This window comes from Lethenteron reissneri, chromosome 47 (assembly GCF_015708825.2).
Source record: "Lethenteron reissneri isolate LAM-NWPU_2019-01 chromosome 47, ASM1570882v1, whole genome shotgun sequence".
Taxonomy (NCBI): domain Eukaryota; kingdom Metazoa; phylum Chordata; class Hyperoartia; order Petromyzontiformes; family Petromyzontidae; genus Lethenteron; species Lethenteron reissneri.
The window spans coordinates 4,854,203-4,876,496 of record NC_083825.1 but is presented as its reverse complement, the minus strand read 5'-3'; the positions used below and the strand labels follow the sequence as shown (position 1 = coordinate 4,876,496).

Genomic DNA, 22,294 nt, shown 5'->3' with positions numbered 1-22,294 from the left:
TAGTGATAGGGGTTGTGATAGGGGTAGTGATCGGGGTTGGGATAGTGATAGGGGTAGTGATCGGGGTTGGGTTAGTGATAGGGGTTGGGGTAGTGATAGGGGTTGGGGTTGTGATAGGGGTAGTAATAGGGGTTGGGGTAGTGATAGGGGTAGTGATCGGGGTTGGGTTAGTGATAGGGGTTGGGGTAGTGATAGGGGTTGGGGTAGCGATAGGGTTTGGGGTAGCGATAGGAGTTGGGGTAGTGATAGGGGTAGTGATAGGGGTTGGGGTTGTGATAGGGGTTGGGGTAGTGATAGGGGTTGGGGTAGTGATAGGGATTGGGGTAGCGATCGGGGTGGGGGTAGGGTACGCGATGGGAGTAGTCAGAGATGAGAGAGGCAATTCGGATCGGGCCCCTTTAACACCAACTCTCTCTCTCTCCTGAAGCCAGCTCGCTGTGGCCAGCAGAGACTTCGCCACTGGCAATCTGGCTCCTGAACGTATTGCTGCTGCCAGCACACGCAAGGGTAGAACAGTGGTGTCTATAAGTTTGCACAACACCCTACACCCGTCGCGCCAGCTTGCCCTCTGCTCTGTCCCTCCCTCTTTCTCTTCCACCGCAACGTTTCTCGACCAGGGCCACACTGCATCAAGAGCTTTATTCGATCAGACAGTGTAAGGTCGGCGTTATAAACTTACAAACAATCTACGCGTCTCTTGGGAAGCAATGATCTGGTTTGAGAGCCGTACGGGCCAAACACAAATCTGTTTATTCCGCCCGCTCCATTGAGTTTCCCAATTCCACAAGCCCTCAACGATTCAAAACGCACTTGCCGGTGTTTGTTTACGTGTCTCAATTCATCATCATCATTGTCAACCCACCGCTGGATGAAGCCCTTCTCAAGCTACCACCACAGCATCGGAACGATGTGCAACGCCGTAACTCAGCGAGCACCTGCGCGACGAGCGGGTTTCGTCGCTCCATCTCCTCCACGGTGGTGTGGGGACTCTAGGGCGCGTGCCAATCCTTTGACTGTCGCTCCGTCCTCATCATTGGCCTGTCGATCATCGCCCTGCCCAAATCATTTGCCTGCCTGCGTTCTCGAATCCTTGTTTTCCTCGTCCTGTCTCTCTTTCTCTCTCTCGGTCAACTCTTTTAGGGGTTTGTTCATTTTGGGCATTTGCCCACCTGCTCGCCAGCCAGCCAGGCAAACTTGTTTCAATAATATAGCACGATTGGTATGCTGCACAGTGGACACGTCATTCAAGGACTACTCTTACAGCCTCGTCAACGCCGCCGTCTGGCTTGAGGCCTTCCCCTTGATTGCCATCATCTGGGCGCCACTTCAATGCCCGTCCGTCTACGTATGTATGTACGCACGTGTGTATGTTGAACTTCTTTCGCACCGTACATAGCTAACATTGTTAATCGGAGGTGTGGGAAAACCTCCTTTCTTCCTTCCTACTCCCTCCTCCTTCCTCCATCCTTCCTTCTCCTCCCTCCTCCATTCTGCACATGTGCTCCACTCATCAGAATCTCCTCTTTCTGATGATATAGACAGCACTTCATTGCCACGTTATATTCTCGAGCATCCAAGTTGATTAACCTCTCCTGTCCGTTCAAATCCCCCGGGTCAATGTCCTTCCACGCGCAGCAATTCCACGGGCCCAGAAGTGCCACCACGTGGCCCTAACTCTTCATGAATTGTGGAGTGGAATCACCGACGCTACAATCGCGAGCCGCTCGCCCACGGCCCCGGCTCCGCCTGGCCACGCACTGATTGTAACGCAACAAAGGGGCGAATTTCCCCAATGCTTCCGGGCAGGTGGTGCCTGCGTTGTTACCGATCGCCGGTGGGAAATATCGATCAAATGAGTCGCGGTTGCCAGCATTGGCCACAGATTCCCGGACGCAAGTTTGGCTCAATGGGCAATCCATGGCTCGCACGGGCTCGCGGCTATCCTTCACCATGTGTCTGTCTCGAGTAACTCGGCCCAGCTGTGTCCGACTGCCGCTGGATTTGTGTGTTGCTCCCCTGTGGTAGAGCCATATATATGCCACACAAGCAACTCGGACGCATATACAGGTAGTCCTCTGTTTACGATGGAGATGCGTTACGACGACCTCATCGTAAGTCGAAAATATCTTAAGTCGAAGGTGGCCTAGCCTACCCAGGAGTCTTAAAAATGGTGATAATTTAGCAAAACAGAACAATTTACAGTACCGTACTGTATGAAATATACTGTATGTATATATATTAATTACAATACTGTATTGCACAGTAAAATGTGAAGTAAAACATAACAATGAAAATTTTAGACTACCTAAATCAACTGCAATTAATAGAAAGTTTTTTCAGGAAACAATCCTATCTGCTATAAAAACTTTTAACATGCATTGAACGTATCGTATCGTGGTAACCTTAAAATGAAATCGCTGAAGCTATATATCATACATGCACTGAACGTATCGTAACGTATCATATTGTGCTGTACTCACCAAGATTATGTCTGTCGTCTGCATACTTGAACGATGTTAGGTTGTTGATGGCAATTTTGTCGTATCGCCATCGTAAGATCGAAATATCGTAAGTCAGACTATCGTAACTCGGGGACTACCTCTGTTAAAGGGGAGGGTCCTTGCCCAATAACATCTGGCAGTTCGCCAGCATCGATGCAACCAAGCCTGACTCTTGTATGTACGTATGTTGAACTTCTTTCGCACCGTACGTAGCCAAACTGACGAGACCTTGTACGTCAAAGCCGGTGTGAAGTTTCGCTTGAGCTGAATCGAGAGCTGCCGGAATTGTGCTCTCCTAAGAGGTCCGTGGGGACCCGGTGGGTTGTGTAAGAAGAAACCAAAAAATTACTTTTGAATATTTGGTTTGGAGAGTCGGACCTGCGAAGGAGAAGTGGCGCCACGGTAGGGAGACAGCGTCGGAGCCAAGTCCCATTTGTAATTGAAACTAATATTAGCGCAACTCCTTCTGCATTTCCCTATTTAAATAAATACATTCATAGAAATTACTCCATTCATGATGTGTGTGTGTATATATATATACCGTATTGGATTTCTGGACAAGCAGTATTTGTACATGAGCAAGCAAACCTTGGACCGGCTTTGGACGTTCTGGGTCTCATCCGAACGATTGTGTTGTCGAAATAGAAAAGGCACGAAACGGCCACTCGCCGACAGACATAGCAGGGGGTACCGCTCCCACCGTGCCCTGTATGTGTGTTGAACTTCTTTCGCACCGTACGTAGCCATCCCTTGCCCTGTAATTGCGAACTGTTTGCCGCCTGGGGTGGTCTTTCTCCTCGCCGTTCACAGAGAACGCGTTAAACTGCTGTTTGTGTTTAATTTGTCGATTCCTTCCCCCACTTGCCCACCCGGAAACCTCCAATGGCATCGCATCTGGACGTTTGCGTCTGGAATTTCATCACGACCTCTGCCAACCTTTCAGCTCGACTCTCCGTCCCCCCCCCCACTCCCGGCTCCCCCCCCACTCCCGACTCCCCTAGACCCGAGACTCGCTGTCCCCCCCCCGCGCGCTACGTCGCAGCGGCGTTGGCCGTGGCTAATAGCGGGCGAGCGGTCGTGCGTTCGGACTGACGGACGACACGGGCAGGGCACGTTCCGTTCCAACCGTTATCATTAGCCTAATGCGGTGGGGGTGGGGGGCATGGGGCGGTCAGTAGTGGGGGGAGGGGGGGATGGTGAGGGCAGCGGCGCTGACCTCAATTAAATGGACGAGCGATTGCACCGCGATGGCTTTTGCGTGGACAAGGGAGGGGGGCGGGGGTGCTCGGGGTGGGGAGGGGGCAGACAGGGGGCATCGTGGGGAGAGCCACATTTCACCATCGCGGGCTGTCGCCGGCGATTTACCGCGTGCGTGATGGACGCGCCCCACCATCCCCCGCCCCCCTCTCCCCACGTATGTTGTCCGTCCATGCTCGCGCGGTTGGAGCGACTCTCAAGCCAGTGGGACTCTCGGCTCAGTGGGAATCGCTCGGTCTGCTACGAGGAAAGACAACTGCCCAGGGACGTTACCTAATAATATATATATACACTGCCTCGCCCCCCCCCCCCACTCTCATCTCCTTCCATGTCCCCTCTCGTTCTCTTCATTCCCAATCTTCTCTCTCTCTCTGTCTCTGTCCCTCCTTCTCCCTGTGCCTAATTCCCTTTTCGATCTTCTTCCCTCCTTGCATCCCTCCACTGGAAATAAACTTCCTCTGTGCATTGAGCAGCACTGCCCATAGACACTGCACTGCACCATAGACTTCAGCACTGCCCATAGACTCTGCACTGCACCATCGACTCAGCACTGCCCATAGCCTTAACACTGAATCATAGACTCAACCCTGCACGATATACTCAGCACTGCTCATACACTCAACACTGTACCATAAACTCAGCACTGCCCATAGACTCAACACTGCACCATAGACTCAACACTGCCCATAGACACTGCACTGCACCATAGACTCAGCACTGCCCATAGACTCAACACTGCACGATAGACTCAACACTGCCCATAGAATCAACAGTGCACCATAGACTCAGTACTGTCCGTCGACTCAACACTGCACCATAGACTCATCACTGCACCATAGACTTAACACTGCACCATAGACTCAACACTGCACAATAGACTCAACACTGCACCATAGACTCAATGCTGCACCATAGACTCAACGCTGCACCATAGACTCAACAGTGCACCATAGACTCATCACTGCACCATAGACTCAACACTGCACCATAGACTCAACACTGCACCATAGACTCAACACTGCACCATAGACTCAACACTGCACCATAGACTCAACGCTTCACCATAGACTCAACACTGCACCATAGACTTAACAGTGCACCATAGACTCAACACTGCACCATAGACTCAACACTGCACCATAGACTCAATGCTGCACCATAGACTCAACGCTGCACCATAGACTCAACAGTGCACCGTAGACTCATCACTGCACCATAGACTCAACACTGCACCATAGACTCAACACTGCACCATAGACTCAACACTGCACCATAGACTCAACACTGCACCATAGACTGAACAGTGCACCATAGACTCAACGCTGCACCATACACTCAACACTGCACCATAGACTCAACACTGCACCAGAGACTCAACACTGCACCATAGACTCAATACCGCACAATAGACTCAACGTTGCACCATAAACTCAACGTTGCACCATAGACACAACACTGCACCATAGACTCAATGGTGCACCATAGACTTCCGTCCCTCTCTTCAAGCATCACCCTCTTCTCCATCGCCAATTCCATTCCTCTTCCCTCCCCTCTGCCCCTCCACTCCTTCTTGTCCCTCCCCCGCCCTACCGTGATTCGTGAACACCGTTATGTCGCTGTCACGCGTTCCTCAATCCCTTGCAGCACTGCCTCTGCAGACAACAACATCATTCCCATTCTGTCAACGTTTTTTTTAAAGCAATGTCAAGCGCCTTGAGTGAAGGTGTTCTGTAAATATAAATTAGGTTTCATATATATACTGCATGGATATACGTCGCCATGGAGAACGTCCGCTGCCTAGAACGTTGCCTAATGTGCAGTGTATACAAGTTGCCTAATGTGCAGTATATACAAGTTGCCTAATGTGCAGTGTATACACACGTTGCCTGCTGTATCCTGCATAACCCACCAAGCAGCTCAGCGGAGAGAGCGGGCGGCTCACAATCTGGGTTGGGGGTTAACTCAGCTCATCAGCCTTCAGGGTCGATAAAGTGAGTACCACTTTGTGGGGAAGCCAATCCCTCTAGCAGCGCTCCACTCCCCCTACCCCTCGATCTCTCCTCCCTTGCTCCTCCCCCCTCTCTTACCTATATGGCCTTTTGTCACGGCAGCCCTTTTGCCCACTTCAGAAATTGTTTATTGCTGTAGTTGCCTCACCTGATGACGGACGTTTGTGTTGTGCCTGAAACGTCGTGATTTAATTTATTTTATTTTATACCTACGTGACTTTACCAAAAGAACGAAAGAGTAAGCCAACAGTGTTTGTCCCTTGGATATATTTTGCCTTCTGCCATAAGAATGTGGCACTTCCATCACTGTCTCTGGAGGGCTGTGAACTGCAAATGAGGACTGGCTCAATGTTCATTTGAATAAACAGGGACTCCTCCTGCTTACGAACGAGTTAGGTTACAGAGGTCTGTTCATAAGTCCAACTTTACTCCTGTCGATTCCAACCACGTTGTACGGCATGCACACTAAACACGGGAAATGGCTGTACGAGTTATATAATCTCCCGTAGATGTAGATGTCATTGGTGCTTCGTGTTCTGTAGATGTAGATGCCACTGTTTCTTCACGTTCTACAGATTTAGATGCCACTGGTTCTTCATGTTCTGCGGATGTAGATGCCACTGGTGCTTCATGTTCAGTAGATGTAGATGCCACTGGTTTCTTCATGTTCTGCAGATGTAGATGCCACTCGTTCTTTACGTTATACGGATGTAGATACTACAGGTTCTTCGTGTTCTACAGATGTAGATGCCACTGGTTCTTCATGTTCTACAGATGTAGATGCCACCACCGCCATCTATTGCGCCGCGGTTGAACTTACGACTCTAGGTCCGAACAGGCAACTTGACATACGGACAGGTTTGTTCGTATCTCTGAAAGTCTGTAAGTCGAATGTTCATATGTAGCGGAGTCCCTGGTCATTAACATTTCGTGGCAAGTGATTTTGACAAACGTGATGAGTTTTTTTTTAATTGTGAATTGCGTCTGTGCTCCACTGCCAAGGCAGAGTGCAGGATTCTCTCGCTGTACGCCGGTCTTCTTCATTGCAAGGCCCTTGGCCCACCGCGGTCCCTTGTGGGCCTTTAGTGTGGGCTGCTAACGTGCGGCCCCCCGATAATACACACAGAATGACGACGCCCACCTCCCCCCCCCATCATCATCATCGTGCTGCTGTCAAACCCCCAATGGATCCAAACGTGTGGCAACCTTCAACCTCATGATGTCTTATCGGCGAAAGTGGGCCCCCTCTGAAAATGAGTGAAGAACGCTGCTTTCTGCGCTCGTGGTGGCGCTTGCAGTAGACGTGTTCCCCAAAAGAAAACGGCGCGCAAAGTGAAAAGGCACGGAGAGATCGCTTGCCTGCCGAATTGCGCATACAGTACACGCACGCAATGTGTAATATTGGTCGCGAGAGCCTACGAAGTGTTGCGTTCAAGTGTGTAGTCTTCATGAATTCGCTCGTGTTTCATTGTATTTCCCCCGACTGCGAGCGAGTGTATGATCCTGCGCCAACCCAATTTGGCACGGACGTTCGTCCTTTTCCTGCGGTCTCCATCCATTTGGCCCTGTTGTTGGTGAATCTTTTCATCTTCCTATGACATTGTTAATAATAATTACTAAATCCACTCTAAGTCCAATGACCCTTTGTCCAGGATGGTCCTCCTCTATGGGTTTGCAACGTTCACATGTTTTACAGGCGATTTCGTGACATGCAGTTATCACGCATGTGTGAGGAAACCTGAGTGCCCGGAAAAACAAAAACCCCACAAGCACGCGAGGGAGCAACGCTCTATCCCCCGTACAGATGGACGCTGACAAAAACGAGTCCGCTTGCTGTACTGCCTTCTCCCGGCAGTCCCAGGCGATGGTACCACCTCAACGCTCGCGACTGATGCGGCTGGGTTCAATCTGCGAGCCCTCTGCAACAAACAGCGGATTGCACTCCCACTTTGCGAGGTTGGCACAGTCGTGTCTCAGGGTGGCACGGTCTGTGTCTCAGGGTGGCACGGTCTGTGTCTCAGGGTGGCAGAGTCTGTGTCTCAGGCTGGCAGAGTCTGTGTCTCTGTGCTTGCTGTGATGAATCCGTGTCCTCTTGCGTCGTCTCTTCTAGATCCCTGAGCTCTGCTGCATTGCTTTATGCCCAAACCGCTTTTGTGTGTTCTGGTTGGTCCAATAGTAGACTCGGGAGTCTCGCTGCATTCTCGCTCCAGCAAAATAAGGCCAATCAGTCACTGCGTGCACGACAATGTTTCTGAAGCCTTCGGCACCTCGATAATCTTCAGACGCGTGTCGCATGAATGCACGTTGGACTTCTTTCACGCGCCGTACGTAGCCGACCGTGCCAATCGTAGGTGCGGGGTAATGACAACAAACTACACCACAAAAAGCAGTTGTAAAGAATTGAGTTTTCTAGATTTTCAAGTGCATAGCTCCCAGTGGCTTCTTAATACCTCGCGAGCAACAGAAGGCTGCGTGGTTAAGGATCTGCGAGCCGCTGGGCGCTGTCGACGGCGCTGACGATAATCGCGCAAGCTCCGACTGGTGCCGTCTGTCTGTTTGTTTTGGCTTCGTTCTCGAAAGTTTTCATTTATCATTGCCACGTGCCGTAAGTCCCCCCCCCTCCACGCCACCCCCGTCAGCTCCGGGGATGAAAGCTTGCTGGAGAGATAGCGAAGGCGAATTGAAAGGCACGTGGAACGTCAGCATGAGAATCGGAATGTTCATTCGGAGAATGCGGGGTGAAATCCGATGATCTCCGAAGCTCTTCATCGCCGATGTCCAGCATGGGCGCGGTCAGCAAGTCGCAACAACAACGCGCAGCGAACAGAGAGGCGCGTCTCCATCCGAGAGGCGCAGGGAAGCGACGGCTATGGGGCCACGCGCAAGCCAAGTGCGTGATCAATTGCGGGCGTTTGTTTAATCTCTTTAGCCGTGGAGGTCTCTTGAACCCACCGCAATAAGCAGGGCGTTTTACATCCAGCGCTGATTCCTTGCGCGTCACGGGCTAGCGGCATGCACAATGGGGGGGGGGGGGGGGGGGGGGGGTTGGGGGAGGGGTAGGGGGGTGAGGGGCGGGAGGGTGAGGGGTGAGGGGTGGGGGGAGAGCGAGGGGCGGGGGGAGAGCGAGGGGCGGGGGTGAGAGAGGGGTGAGACGCGTGTGGGGGGAGCCGGGGGGGGGGGGGGGGGGGGAGCGAGGGGCGGGGCAGGCTGGCAGAGCGAGCCCAGGGCCTGTGCCTCCCTGGAGCCTCCAGCGACGTGGCCGAGCCTGGCTCACGCCAAATCCCAGCCCACGCCAAATCCCAGCCCACGCCAAATCCCAGCCCACGCCAAATCCCAGCCCACACCAAATCCCAGCCCACGCCAAATCCCAGCCCACGCCAAATCCCAGCCCACGCCAAATCCCAGCCCACGCCAAATCCCAGCCCACGCCAAATCCCAGCCCACACCAAATCCCAGCCCACGCCAAATCCCAGCCCACGCCAAATCCCAGCCCACGCCAAATCCCAGCCCAAGCCAAATCCCAGCCCACACCAAATCCCAGCCCACGCCAAATCCCAGCCCACGCCAAATCCCAGCCCACACCAAATCCCAGCCCACTCCAAATCCCAGCCCACGCCAAATCCCAGCCCACACCAAATCCCAGCCCACGCCAAATCCCAGCCCACACCAAATCCCAGCCCACGCCAAATCCCAGCCCACGCCAAATCTCAGCTCACACCAAATCCCAGCCCACGCCAAATCCCAGCCCACGCCAAATCCCAGCCCACGCCAAATCCCAGCCCACGCCAAATCCCAGCCCATACCAAATCCCAGCCCACGCCAAATCCCAGCCCACACCAAATCCCAGCCCACACCAAATCCCAGCCCATACCAAATCCCAGCCCACGCCAAATCCCAGCCCACGCCAAATCCAAGCCCACACCAAATCCCAGCCCACGCCAAATCCCAGCCCACGCCAAATCCCAGGGATTGCTCGGACGGCTGCGCACGCGGTCGGATTAACGCCGAGGGATTCAGGGGAGCCTGCTGCAGCCTGGGGGCCTTGGACTTATGAGGGATTCCCCAAAAATGCAGGGTGCTTCAAAACAAAGTCACCACTTACATGGGACTTTCGTTTTTAATGGAAAAAGAACGGATAATACATTGTAACGTGATAAGAAATGTGCGTTAATAGCTTCAAAAAGTCAAAGAGTCTCCACTTGTTCGCCATCATTGGCAACGCGTGCCTGGAATCTTTTCCAGGTGGTCTCCAGAGCCCGGAGGCACATTTCTTGTGGTATTGTTGCAAATTCTCAGCTTTCGTGACTGCAGGGATTCATCTTCTTGGTTCTTTCGGTAAAGTCACGTAGAAGGGAAATAATAAAATAGAGACTCGAAATTTAACCGCCACTACGGGGTGGGATTCCACATAACTTTGAGATCCTTCAACAAACTCCGGGAGAAGAAGGCTCAGCTAATCGAGTCTCTATTTTATCATTTCCCTTCTACGTGACTTTACCGAAAGAACCAAGAAGATCAATTAACAGCGTTAACGCCACAATGCGCAAGAGAGAACGCGCATCCACGCCTCCGGTGGCAGCGCCGTCAGTGAGGCCATTGGTTCTGTGTTGTCAGCCGGCGTCGTCTTGCCGCCGCAACGTGGTGCTGGTCCTGAGAGTTTCATTCTCCACGATACCAACCCAGCAGACTGTGCGGGCCTACTTCAGCATTTTCTTGCCGTGGTTGTTCCACCTGATGAAGGTTGCTTGCGTTGCGATCGAAAAGTCATGATTTGTTTTATTTTATTTGTTTTCTACCTACGCGACTTTACCCAAAGAACCAAATAATATGTTTACTATTTCGATTTAAAGCTTTCGTGACTGCAGAGATTCATCTTCTTGGTTCTTTCGGTAAAGTCACGTAGAAGGGAATTAATAAAATAATAAAAATAAAACATAATAAAATAATTCTCACGACGTTTCGGCCACAACGCAAGCAGCCGTCCTCAGGTGGAGAACAGGTCCGTCAAGACTTTGTTCTCCACCTGAGGACGGCTGCTTGCGTTGTGGCCGAAACGTCGTGAGAATTATTTTTACCTACTTGACTTTACCGAAAGAACCAAGAAGATATGTTTACTATTATTTGTTTAATTTTTAGTCCCGTGATTCGCAACCCCCGGTCACAAAATCGTGGGGGTCGGTGGTAGTGGTGGTAGTGGTGGTGGTAGTGGTGGTAGTGGTGGTGGTAGTGGTGGTGGTGGTAGTGGTGGTGGTGGTGATGGTGGTGATGGTGGTAGTGGTGGTAGTGGTGGTGGTGATGGTGGTGATGGTGGTAGTGGTGGTGGTGGTGGTAGTGGTGGTAGTGGTGGCTGTGGTGGTGGTGGTGGTAGTGGTGGTAGTGGTGGTGGTGGTAGTGGTGGTAGTGGTGGTGGTGGTAGTGGTGGTAGTGGTGGTGGTAGTGGTGGTGGTGGTAGTGGTGGTAGTGGTGGTGATAGTGGTGGTGGTGGTGGTAGTGGTGGTAGTGGTGGTAGTGGTGGTGGTGCGTCAAAATCCGTTCTCGTGACGCCGAAGCGGCCGCAAGGCAGACGTCACGAGCGGCTGAACGTGAAGCATCGCAGTCCGTTGCCGCACAGCGGCACTCAGCCTGGTGGCGATCGGCTGCTCCGTAGCTTTGACTCGTGCCCTCGACTTGTTCGGACGGCTATGGTTAGGTTAGGGTTAGAGAAATACGATCACTGACATTCCATGAACAATTCTGCCTGTATTGGAAAAACCTTGTCCTTAAATAGCATTCGGTTCATCACGAGGGATCGATATTTTTACCTCGTGTATTGACGCCATTACAATAACACAAACCTCACCCTAATGATCCCAATGCTCTACTTGCCGTGATTATCCAGCGGCGTTTCAAGACGACCACCTTAGACTCCGAAGGCAACGCGAGAAATCTGCCGCGGCCTCCGCAGCTGTTGCTCCAGGCTCTCGCCCAAATCGATAACACTGGTCAACACACTTTTTCTGGCATAAGGTATTCCAAAGGTTGTAAGGTAATTTTGGGGTGCTGATTCCAAATCTGGCATCAGTTTTTGTCTATCACATCAGGTTTTTGAGATGTCAAATATTGCATTTTCAATAAAAACTGCAGAAGAAAAATATTAAATAAATGTGGATAGCTACATAAAATGATATTATAAACACACTATCCTAAAAATACAGCACCATATTTTAACACTAAAGCAGTCATTGACTCGCAACAACTTGCACTCATAAGTGACAGAGTTAATTTCTGGTAAAATCAATGAAAATGGGGTATGCCGATAGCATAAAATGAGATGCGATGGAGCAAATCTGAGATCAGATTTGGAATCAGCACCCTGAAATTAGTCTAAAACAGCTGCAAAAGTCCAGGCCAGAAAAAAAGTTTTTTTTTTTTGACCAGTGTTATCAATATTGACGTTTTTTAAAAATCAAGTCTCAAACAGACTGAATAAACCCTTCGAATCGCGACGAACTTGCCGACAGGGTCAATTAAAGACTGATAAACAGGTTTTTCCGTTCAAATTTCGATTCCAGACTCCTTTCGCGAACCCGTGTGTGCTGTGTTGCACCGGGGAACCGCCAATGCGTCCAAATGAAGGAATGAAATCGTACAAAGAGGACCCCCCCCCCCCCACCAAAATGAGCCCCCGGGCCCCCCTGGGCTAATCTCATCCTGAGAACGCTCCACACGCTGGGGTTGCGAACCGTGTCCTGGTTTGCCCCATGACGTAATTGTGTCTGAGGCCGCTGCTGTCGGGGGAAATCTGTGGGTCTTTCCCGGGACATGAAACGTACCGGATTTTGTAGGGTGCATAACGACAACAACAACAACAGGCAGCAACAATAAACGACTCAAGATGATGCAATCACATGTAGCTCTCGCCCCACGTGCTGGTATTGTGACACCTTCTGCTCACGATGAGCCCCGGTTTATGTGTATCTCGGGTGACAACGTCTTGTATTACCATGTTGCCTTCCTCCAGGTGTCTTGTTTCGATGCCACCACGAGGACCAAGAGTAATTTTCACCGGGGCCTAATTTTGTGCAGCAACTCCCAAGCATCGCTCAGCTGCTCTCCCTCTGTCCCTCTGTATCTCCCCGCTCGCTGTGTCTCTCTCTCTCCCTCTCCGTCTCTCTCTCTCTCTGCATCTAGCACATTTTTTTTGACGAAAATAAGTTCTCTCTTTTCCCGGTCCCGTGAGATATTCGTCTTCCGTCCACTGTGCGTGATGCGGGTTTTTTTTCCTTTTTCCTCGTATCTCTGCGGCATGCACACGCTTCATGCCACTCGCTCACTCGCTCGCTCGCTTCCTCGGTCTATAAAACTCTCCATTAATTAGAAACGTGCAACGGTCTCTTAGCCACGGACTGCGCCGTGATTTAGTGGCCTGGCTTGATTCTTTTTTTTTTCTCCCGTGAAACTAGCGGTCGCTGGGTCTTGCAGAAGGTTACGGAACACCCAAGCCAACGCGAAAGAGAGACTTTTTTTATTTTATTTCAGCCGCCTGTGATTAAATCTTCACGAGTTGTTTGGCAATGCTGCCGCTGCTGTTACTTCATTGGCAGTGGTGCACAAACACAATTAACAAAATCAGTGCGGGTCGGTGATATATTCGAGGACGCCCAGATAATCGCTCGCCACTGCTGTTAGCCGTGGGCAGGGAGCGGAGTGCAGTATGCTAACTGGGTGCTACAGTGGCGAGGTGTTAACGACCTCGCCTGGTATACAGGGGCTCATTGGTTCGATCCTGACCTTGACGCCTGCTGTATATTTGGAGTTTGCGGTGTCTCTCTCACCGTGGTCGCGTGGATTTTTTTCGGGGTCCTCCCGGTTTTTCCCTCCACATTTAGAATCAATATCACACGTTTGGAATATTTGACTGCTATAAATTTCCACACGATAAGCCACTTCAATGAGCTATTGTTTGTGATAGCCAAGTCGCTTCTGAAAACGAGCTGTATTTAGCTCAGTGCGCCTTACCTGGTAAAATAAAAAATAGTTCAGCAGTTTAGTTTAACTGCTGCGCTGCTGTGAAGCCTCTGACAAGTCCGGTTAATTAGCGCTCTTTATTTAAAGCGAAGCAAAGTCTGCTAATGTTCTTTAATCATCTCTTACCAGGGAGACATCCGGGTGATTATAGGCATTATACAAAAGGTTAGCTCAATATATTTAGGTAATGTAAACTTCCGTTTGTATTTAAATGGGGACATTTAAACCAAATGATGTCTCGATGGTTTTATGTCTTCGTTTTTTATTCTCTATTGCGCGGTCGGCCCTCGTGTCGCGAGATGAGAAAACGTCCGAGCCGGGAGCTTTCGTGGCGAGAACAGCCTCCCTCCCCCCCAGAAGACGACAACGTGGAAGCGACTACTTCCACAGTCGCTTCCACGCAAAGACCCCTTTTATTACACTCCCACATGGGCTCGCCAATTCAGCTCGAGCGTAAAGTGCTCGATGGATTATTAGGTCGCAGGATTGTGATGGCACGCGGTGGATTGTAGAGAGGCCTTCATCCAGCATTGAATCCTCCACCCCCTGCCCCTTCTACTCCACCTCATCGCTCTGACGTTGATGCAGAGCGACAGCTGCGATTGTACATTTCGAGGTGGTTCAGCCGGTTGATCGCGTCAGGAGGCGCAGTGGGTTCAGGCTGTCGCTGTGTGTGGCTCACGCAGTCCGCGAGAACGATGCGTAAGTTCATCGCCTTCAGTGGTGCAGTCTTATCATTAGTACATTATTATTGTTGTTATTATTGTGAAAGACCCAACGGAGAAGGTTTGATCTTCCACGAAGTTCATGGTCCCCCCTGAACCGCATCCAATGCACACATCATGGCAGCAGATGCGGACACCGCGATGATGCACACAAAAGGAACATTTTAAACTCTTAATCAAGAACAGACACCGTACAACGTATGACGACGCAATACCCGATCCACAAATACGAAGGAGACGTCGCTGAGATGCGCTCTTCTGGCTCCTGACGAGTTTATCTGGGCTTGATCACCTGAATGTGTACTCGTAGTTGTTACTCTTTATCTACATCAGCATCCGTACGAAGAAAAGAAGATGAATATTTTCCCACCTGATGACGGACGCTTATGTTGCGCCCGAAAACGTCGTGATTTATTTTATTTTCTACCCACGCGACTTTACCGAAAGAACCAAAGAGTATGGATTCCTGCAGTCACGAAAGCTTCAAATCAAGAAGGAAAATTAATATTCCGTAACTGACCAAAACCTGGACATTCAATGTCCTGGAGAAGACAATTTTTTTTCTTCCCAGGACAAGCAGCAGCAGCTGCCTGAACATGAGGGACGATCCTGGGCAAACACCGGGACAGGCGGCAACCCCGACACGGGATCCACCCGCCCCATCCCAGGGGTGTTCATTGTCCGCTCTGGAGCGCACGCGATCGAATGTGGCCAATTCCCCGCAGAAATCATCGTCGTGCGCGGCTGCAGGAATCGAACCCTCGCCCGCGTGATTGATGGCTCCCCTCTGCATTCAGCCTCCCCTCCCCCCCCCCTTTTTATTCGGGGACCGAGGTGCTCCGTCGTCAACTCCTTGCCTGTCGGAGGGGGGGGGGGGGGCCCGAGCGAGATGTGGCATCCCCAGTAAACATAGCTGTCAACCCACACGGTTTAAACCCGAATTGTTGTACAGGGAAATTGAGTTTTCAGGTCCGTACGGCGCTACAGCCGTTTCAACGCGGGCGATAACTAAAAAAAATGCGTTGTCTATTTGTTTGTGTTTCTCTCTTACGATTGGACTTTGTAGGATGAACGTTGACATGTATAAGGGGCACGGGGTGACCAATTAGGTCTGTAATTAGATGGGGCACTGATAATGGGTTGACATGTTATGAATAAACGTAGGACAAAGACGGTGGTCGCCGCTGCTTTTCGGATGCACTTCTGCAGCCGTCTGGAACGCTCCTCCTTCCGATATTATGAAGCGACTGGGAGCTACGCACTTTTAAATCATCGTCTAGATTGAAAACGAATTTCTTTAAAGCTGCTTTTGCGTTTAGTTTGTTGTTCTTCCAACGCGCCTCTGATTAGCGCGGTTGGCTACGTACGGTGTTGCAAAATAAGTTCAACATATGTGCACACATTAAGTTTTCAAGTTTCATTTATTAGGTATATCCCTGTGAGCCATTCGGCTCTTGAATCGGGTGCAACCGCAACAAAAACAAAAACATGAACAAGAAAACATCTTAAAGTGACTATGTGCAAACATAAAATCTAAGAAAAGACAGCAAAATATACGTACACATACGTACACACTCTACCCTGTTGTTAGCCATGGCCGGGAATCGAACTTTCGAACGTTCACCGCTTTGCTAGTGCACTTTTGTTCTTACCTACCACATTGCTCTCACGTAACATTGATTGCATCGTCGTCGTACGGCGGCAAGCAGATTACAAACGTGCGAGCGAGCATCTGAGTTGTGCTTGCCGTCGGGCGGGCGCGAGGAAAGGTCTCTAAGACGACGCACCCTCTGCCTTCCCCGCCAGAACAACAACAACAACGACAACAACAAAAACAACGACCTGCGTCATGATGGGACCACGCCTCGCGTTGATTCTGTTCGTCCTCGTGTTTCTTTCATTCGCTCGGCCCGCCAAGGTTCCATTTGCACAGCGTCTGCTGCGGGTGAGTGCATCTCAAGAGAGTGCTCCCAGCGAGTCGTTGTGTTTCGGTGCGGAGAGGGGAGGAGGAGGTCTGTCCACACAGCGTGCGATTGTGGCTTATCAACGTTAATATCCGTTGGGAATATTGATGGGGCAAGGTGGCGGTGGACTGGTTGGAACTCTTTTTTTCCCAGAGCCGTGGCGGCTGTGACCGTGGCAGTGGCGGCTCCTGCAAAATCTCTCAGGGGGGGGCAAATGTCTGGATGATTGATAAGGATAAGGTCCACCCATGCAATGGATAAATTAACAGCTTAAGCATGTAAAGGCAACTTCACTTCTTTAATATTAATGAAAAATAAAGTGACTCTTACAATACATCTTATTTGTTTCTATACTCACTATCAAAACAAACCACTCAAGTTTATTTTATTAAAGATTCCACTAGGTGGCCACAAATTATATTGTTGGATGAAACGTGCTTACGTATGATGACGTAAGCACGTATGATGACGTAAGCACGTTAGTGCATGCCCTCCCGGAAGCCATAGAGAATGCATTGGAGCGCCCCCCGGTCGAAAAAAAACATCTTTGAATGTAAGTCTATGGGGCCACTCGGGCCGATTCTCAGCCGGAGTGAAATCGCCCAAAAAGAGGCGGTACTCCACAGAACGTGACATGACGCTGATTGGACTATATCCAGAGGCACAGTGACGGCTAGCGTGACTCTGTGGTTGAATGACATTGGTGGTGCGTCGCCCAATCGTCCTAATGAAGAAACCGCCCCTGGACTGTGGGTGGTGCTCGCTATCCGGCGTGCGGAGAGAGGCCTGCGATCCAGCAGTGCATCTTGACAGAGGGCTGTAAATCAATCGCTCAATCATGGATTGTTCCCTGCGTGGGTGGTAGCGTCTGTTTTTTTTTAAGGGGTCACTCACACGGTTATAAAATGCATGTAGGGGTCAGAGTTCCCTTGGAAGGCTTTGAAATCTAAATTATGTTGTTTCTGTGAGTTGATTCATTCTTATTTTTATTAATACATTGCATGTTATCAGTCGTTTAATTACGCCCCACTTGATATTAACTTTGTGACATTTTTGCAACTCATGTAAAGGTTTTAGAGCGTTTCCGTTCGTATTTTGAAGGCGAAACATTGAGACTTGTGTCGTGGTTGGCGCAGCATTAAGATGATGATGATGATGTGTTTAGAATTTAAATGACGCTGGTGATGATGCTGGTAATTACGTAGCTTGGATTTAACTAACGATGAAGATGTACTTTAATGTAAATGATAACGATCTTTTATCCTTGATTGAAATAACAAAGCAAATTTTATTGAAATTATGATGATGATAATAATGATGACTGGTGGTCGTGGTAGTGAAAAAAGGTGCAGGACATCAGTCGTTGGGAAAATTCATCGAACAAATCCAATTATTCCCTCACTCCCCCACACTCCTTCATCTAACCTCACGGCACCCCCAATCTCAACTAAGCTAACCAATCTAAACTGTTTATTGAACCAGGTAAGGCCCACTGAGCTACAGTATATACCTTTTTTTCAGAAGCGACTTTGCCACAAGTGAAGTGACTTCTCACGTGGACATTCATAGCAGGCAAATACTCTAAAACGCACTTTGATTGGTGGAGGGAAAAAACGGAGAACCCAGAGGCATCGAACCCACGACCTCCTTGCGTACCAGGCGAGGTAGCTAACATCTCTCTCCACTCCACTCACCTGCACTTTTCGTCGCTGCTGGTTTAGGAATTGCTCAGAAATTGTCATCGGGGTCCAAATCTGTGTCCCCCTACCCATCCACAAGGCATGAAGAGCCACAGACCCCCCCCCCCCCCCACACACACACACACTTTTTCCTTTTACTTGTCAACCAACTATATATACAGGGGAATCCTCCCATTACGAACATTTGACTTATGAACTTTAAGAGATACGAACAAACCTGTCCATATGTCTAGTTGCCTGCTTGGCAGATGTTCACGATGCTATTGCCTGTTGCAAGTTGATTCATGAAGAGAAGAAGAGAGCGACTGTGCAGACATCTCCTAGTAAGTTTTTCGAGAGAGGAATCAGAAGCACCAAAGGGAATTAGCATCTACATTTACAGAACAGAAATAACCAGTGGCATCTACATCTGCAGAACGTGAAGAACCAATGGCATCTACATCTGTAGAACATGAAGAACCAGTGGCATCTACATCTGCAGAACATGAAGAACCAATGGCATCTACATCTGTAGAACATGAAGAACCAGTATCATTTACATCTGCGGAACAGAAATAAACAGTGGCAACTACATTTGCAAAACATGAAGAACCTGTGGCATCTACATCTACAGGAGATTATATAACTTTTAAAGCAATTCCCCGTGTTTAGTCTACATGCCGTACAACGTGTTTGGAATCGACAGGAGTAAAGTTGGACTTACGAACAAATCGACTTACGAACAGACCTGTGGAACCTAACTCGTCCGTAAGTAGAAGAGTCCCTGTATGTGTATATAAAATAGCTTTCTTAAGGTGGCTGGGTAGGCCAAAGGCCAGACACATTATGCCAGCAATGCCCGAGTCACTAAAAACGCAAACTGATACAGCATCGCCATCATCTTTTAAAGTTCACACCAATACATCGTCATCTTTAATTTTCGAATGCGCAATTCGCAACACGAGGTGTCAGCGTGCTGCTGCTTCGAAAAGAAACTGAAAACGTACGACGTGAGTTTAAATAAATAGGGAAATGTCACAGAGGTCAAGGCTGGGGGTGTCCGTAATAAAAAAAAAAATCGCATCGAGAGCCGTTGAACTTGACTTTCCTCTTGCCCGTGATTAAACCGAGTGATCAGGTGCCGCGTTTGATGGCCTAAGGCCGGTCACCAATGCAAACAAAGACAAAGATCCCCCGTATTGTCTTAACGGACTTTTGGGGCAAGTGCTGTTGGCGAGGAGCACCTATGTGCGCTGCGCTGTGAACCCGGCAAACCGAGTTCGCGTCCCATTCACGGCCACCAACACCAGTGACGATTATCTGAACAGGTCTTGGGTCTCCTCTAGGTCGACTCAGCCTCAAAATTAGTCCCTGGTGCGGTGTGTAAACTTTTCTACTAGGGAGACAAAGGCGGCCGGGCGTGGTGTTGGCCACCAACCCCCTCGTGTGCCATGTCGGCTTTCATAGGTGCTCACTAACAATTGCATAGAAAAAAGATCCCCCGTATAGCCTTAACAGACTGTTGCGGCAAATGCTGTTAGCGAGCACCTATGAAGGCCGGCACAGCACACGAGGGGGTGGGTGGCCACCACCACGCCGGGCCGTCTTTGTCTCCCTAGTAGCGATGTTTACACACCACACCAGGTACTCATTTGAGGCTGAGTCGACCTAGGGGAAGCCCGGTTCAGATAATCTTCACCGGTGTTGGCCGTGAGCAAGGAACGAACCCGGGTCGCCAGGTTCGTAGCACAACGCGCTAACCGCTACAGTACCGCTCCCCATATAATGAATGCAAACACATTCACGTACACACACACACACGCGCGCGTGTGCACATGTATTAAATTATCGTTCCACTTGATTTGACCAAGTTGCAGCTCTTTCAGCATTCAATAATGTCGGATTGACTTTGGGATGAGCGCGGTTTGCAGGGCATTAAAATCGCGCGGCTCTCGGCGCGGATTGAGAGGCTTGTGGCGACGCCACGTCAGGAGTCGGTCGATTCCGGAGTGCAGGGTGGTGCACTGCCTCGCTGCGGGAGTTTCACGAACGTGAGTGCCTTCGACAATAGCGATTTTAGTTTTTTTTTGTGGGGGGGCGGGGGGCGGAAGGTTAGATCGCGTAAATATATAAATGTGTCGTCAAACCCGCCGCCACCCGACACAGTCAATTAGTAAGTGCCGTGGTCTCGTCGCGCGAAGCTGACAGCGCAATTGGGAAAGCAGTTGGGGAGGAAGGAGAGGGGGCGGTGACAGGAAAATTAAAGCACGAGTATTTTTAAATCCTTTATATTAAGTTCGCTTGCTTGCGTGCATGCTTGCGTGCTTGCTTGCTTGCTTACGACCGTGCAAATCTTTTGGTCGTTTTTTAACCCACTTCCCGTGATCCAATCGAGCTGACATTTTGCACACAGACTCGTTGTGCGAGACAATTAATGTTCGTGAAAAAAAATTCCAAATTTTTTCACTGTTTATGGAAAACTAATTAAATATTTAATTACCAATTGCTTAATACTGGCAGACAATCATTTGACCCATAGGTGGCAGCCATCTCAAGCCAGAGGACGAGATGACTCTAGCCGCCACGCATATAAAGGATTTATAGTGAAAAACTTTGTTTTTACGGGTTAATTTTTACTCTCTCCCTACAGGGGGCCTCAACAATATCGGCCCCAGGCCTGCGCGGGACACGGTGGTGCGACTCGCAGATATCGACCAAGAGCACAATCCTCACTTTGGCAGAATAACCATTTCCGCCTGGCGGAAAACTTGGAGAGTCCTTCCCGAAATAGACTCGAAACTTGAGGTTTTATCAGTGGTGCAGCATGTATCTTGGACTTCTTTCGCACCGTACGGAGCCAACCGCGGTAATCGCAGGCGTGCAGCGGAATGCCAATTGGTCACATCTAGACATGTAGTGGATGTGTCCTAGCCACATCTAGACATGTAGTCGGTGCCTCTTAGCCACATCTAGACATGTAGTCGGTGCCTCTTAGCCACATCTAGACATGTAGTGGATGTGTCCTAGCCACATCTAGACATGTAGTCGGTGCCTCTTAGCCACATCTAGACATGTAGTCGGTGCCTCTTAGCCACATCTAGACATGTAGTCGGTGCCTCTTAGCCACATCTAGACATGTAGTGGATGTGTCCTAGCCACATCTAGACATGTAGTCGGTGCCTCTTAGCCACATCTAGACATGTAGTCGGTGCCTCTTAGCCACATCTAGACATGTAGTCGGTGCCTCTTAGCCACATCTAGACATGTAGTCGGTGCCTCTTAGCCACATCTAGACATGTAGTCGGTGCCTCTTAGCCACATCTAGACATGTAGTCGGTGCCTCTTAGCCACATCTAGACATGTAGTCGGTGCCTCTTAGCCACATATAGACATGTAGTCGGTGCCTCTTAGCCACATCTAGACATGTAGTCGGTGCCTCTTAGCCACATCTAGACATGTAGTCGGTGCCTCTTAGCCACATCTAGACATGTAGTCGGTGCCTCTTAGCCACATCTCAATACGCTGTGGGTGCCTCTTCGCCACATCTAGACATGATGTGCTTGTCTTAACCACATCTAGACATGTTGTGGGTGCCTCTTAGCCACACCTAGACACCTCGTGAGTGTCTCTTAGCCACATCTAGACATGTAGTCGGTGCTTTTTGGCCACATCTCGACATGTTGTGGGTGCCTCTTAGCCACATCTAGACATCTCGTGCCTCTTAGCCACATCTAGACATCTCGTGCCTCTTAGCCACATCTAGACACGCTGTGGGTGTCTGGACACCTGAGCCACTCGGAGCGGACTCTGCCCATGCAGCTGCCGCCCCGTTAGGCTCCAGCCTCTCCGCTCGTCGGCGAAGCGGGAGACCCCCCCGGGGCAGGAGACGCGTGGCGTTGACGCCGTGCAAGTGGACGGCGGTGGTGGTGGTGGGGGGGGGGGGGGGCTTGACAAGTCGGGGCCCAGGCCACGGCTGCCCGACAAGGCGGCCGTGTTTAGCGACCAGATTGCACGCGGCCCGCGATGTTGCCTCTGGGCCATTTTATGAGTCCATCAAATTGTTTTTTTTACTGTTCTCGGACGACCCTTGGGCTGGGCGCACGCGTGCGTGCGTGCGTCCGTGTGCAGCGGCGGTGCAGTATTTCCTGCACC

At 50.2% G+C, this 22,294-nt stretch overlaps 1 protein-coding gene across 1 annotated transcript in view; it reads left to right on the top strand.

Annotated features, from left to right (window-relative positions):
• LOC133354335 (glutamate receptor ionotropic, delta-2-like) overlaps positions 1 to 22,294 on the top strand; it is a 224,991-nt gene that overhangs the window by 20,285 nt on the left and 182,412 nt on the right. The gene's annotated exons all lie outside the window — the stretch shown is intronic.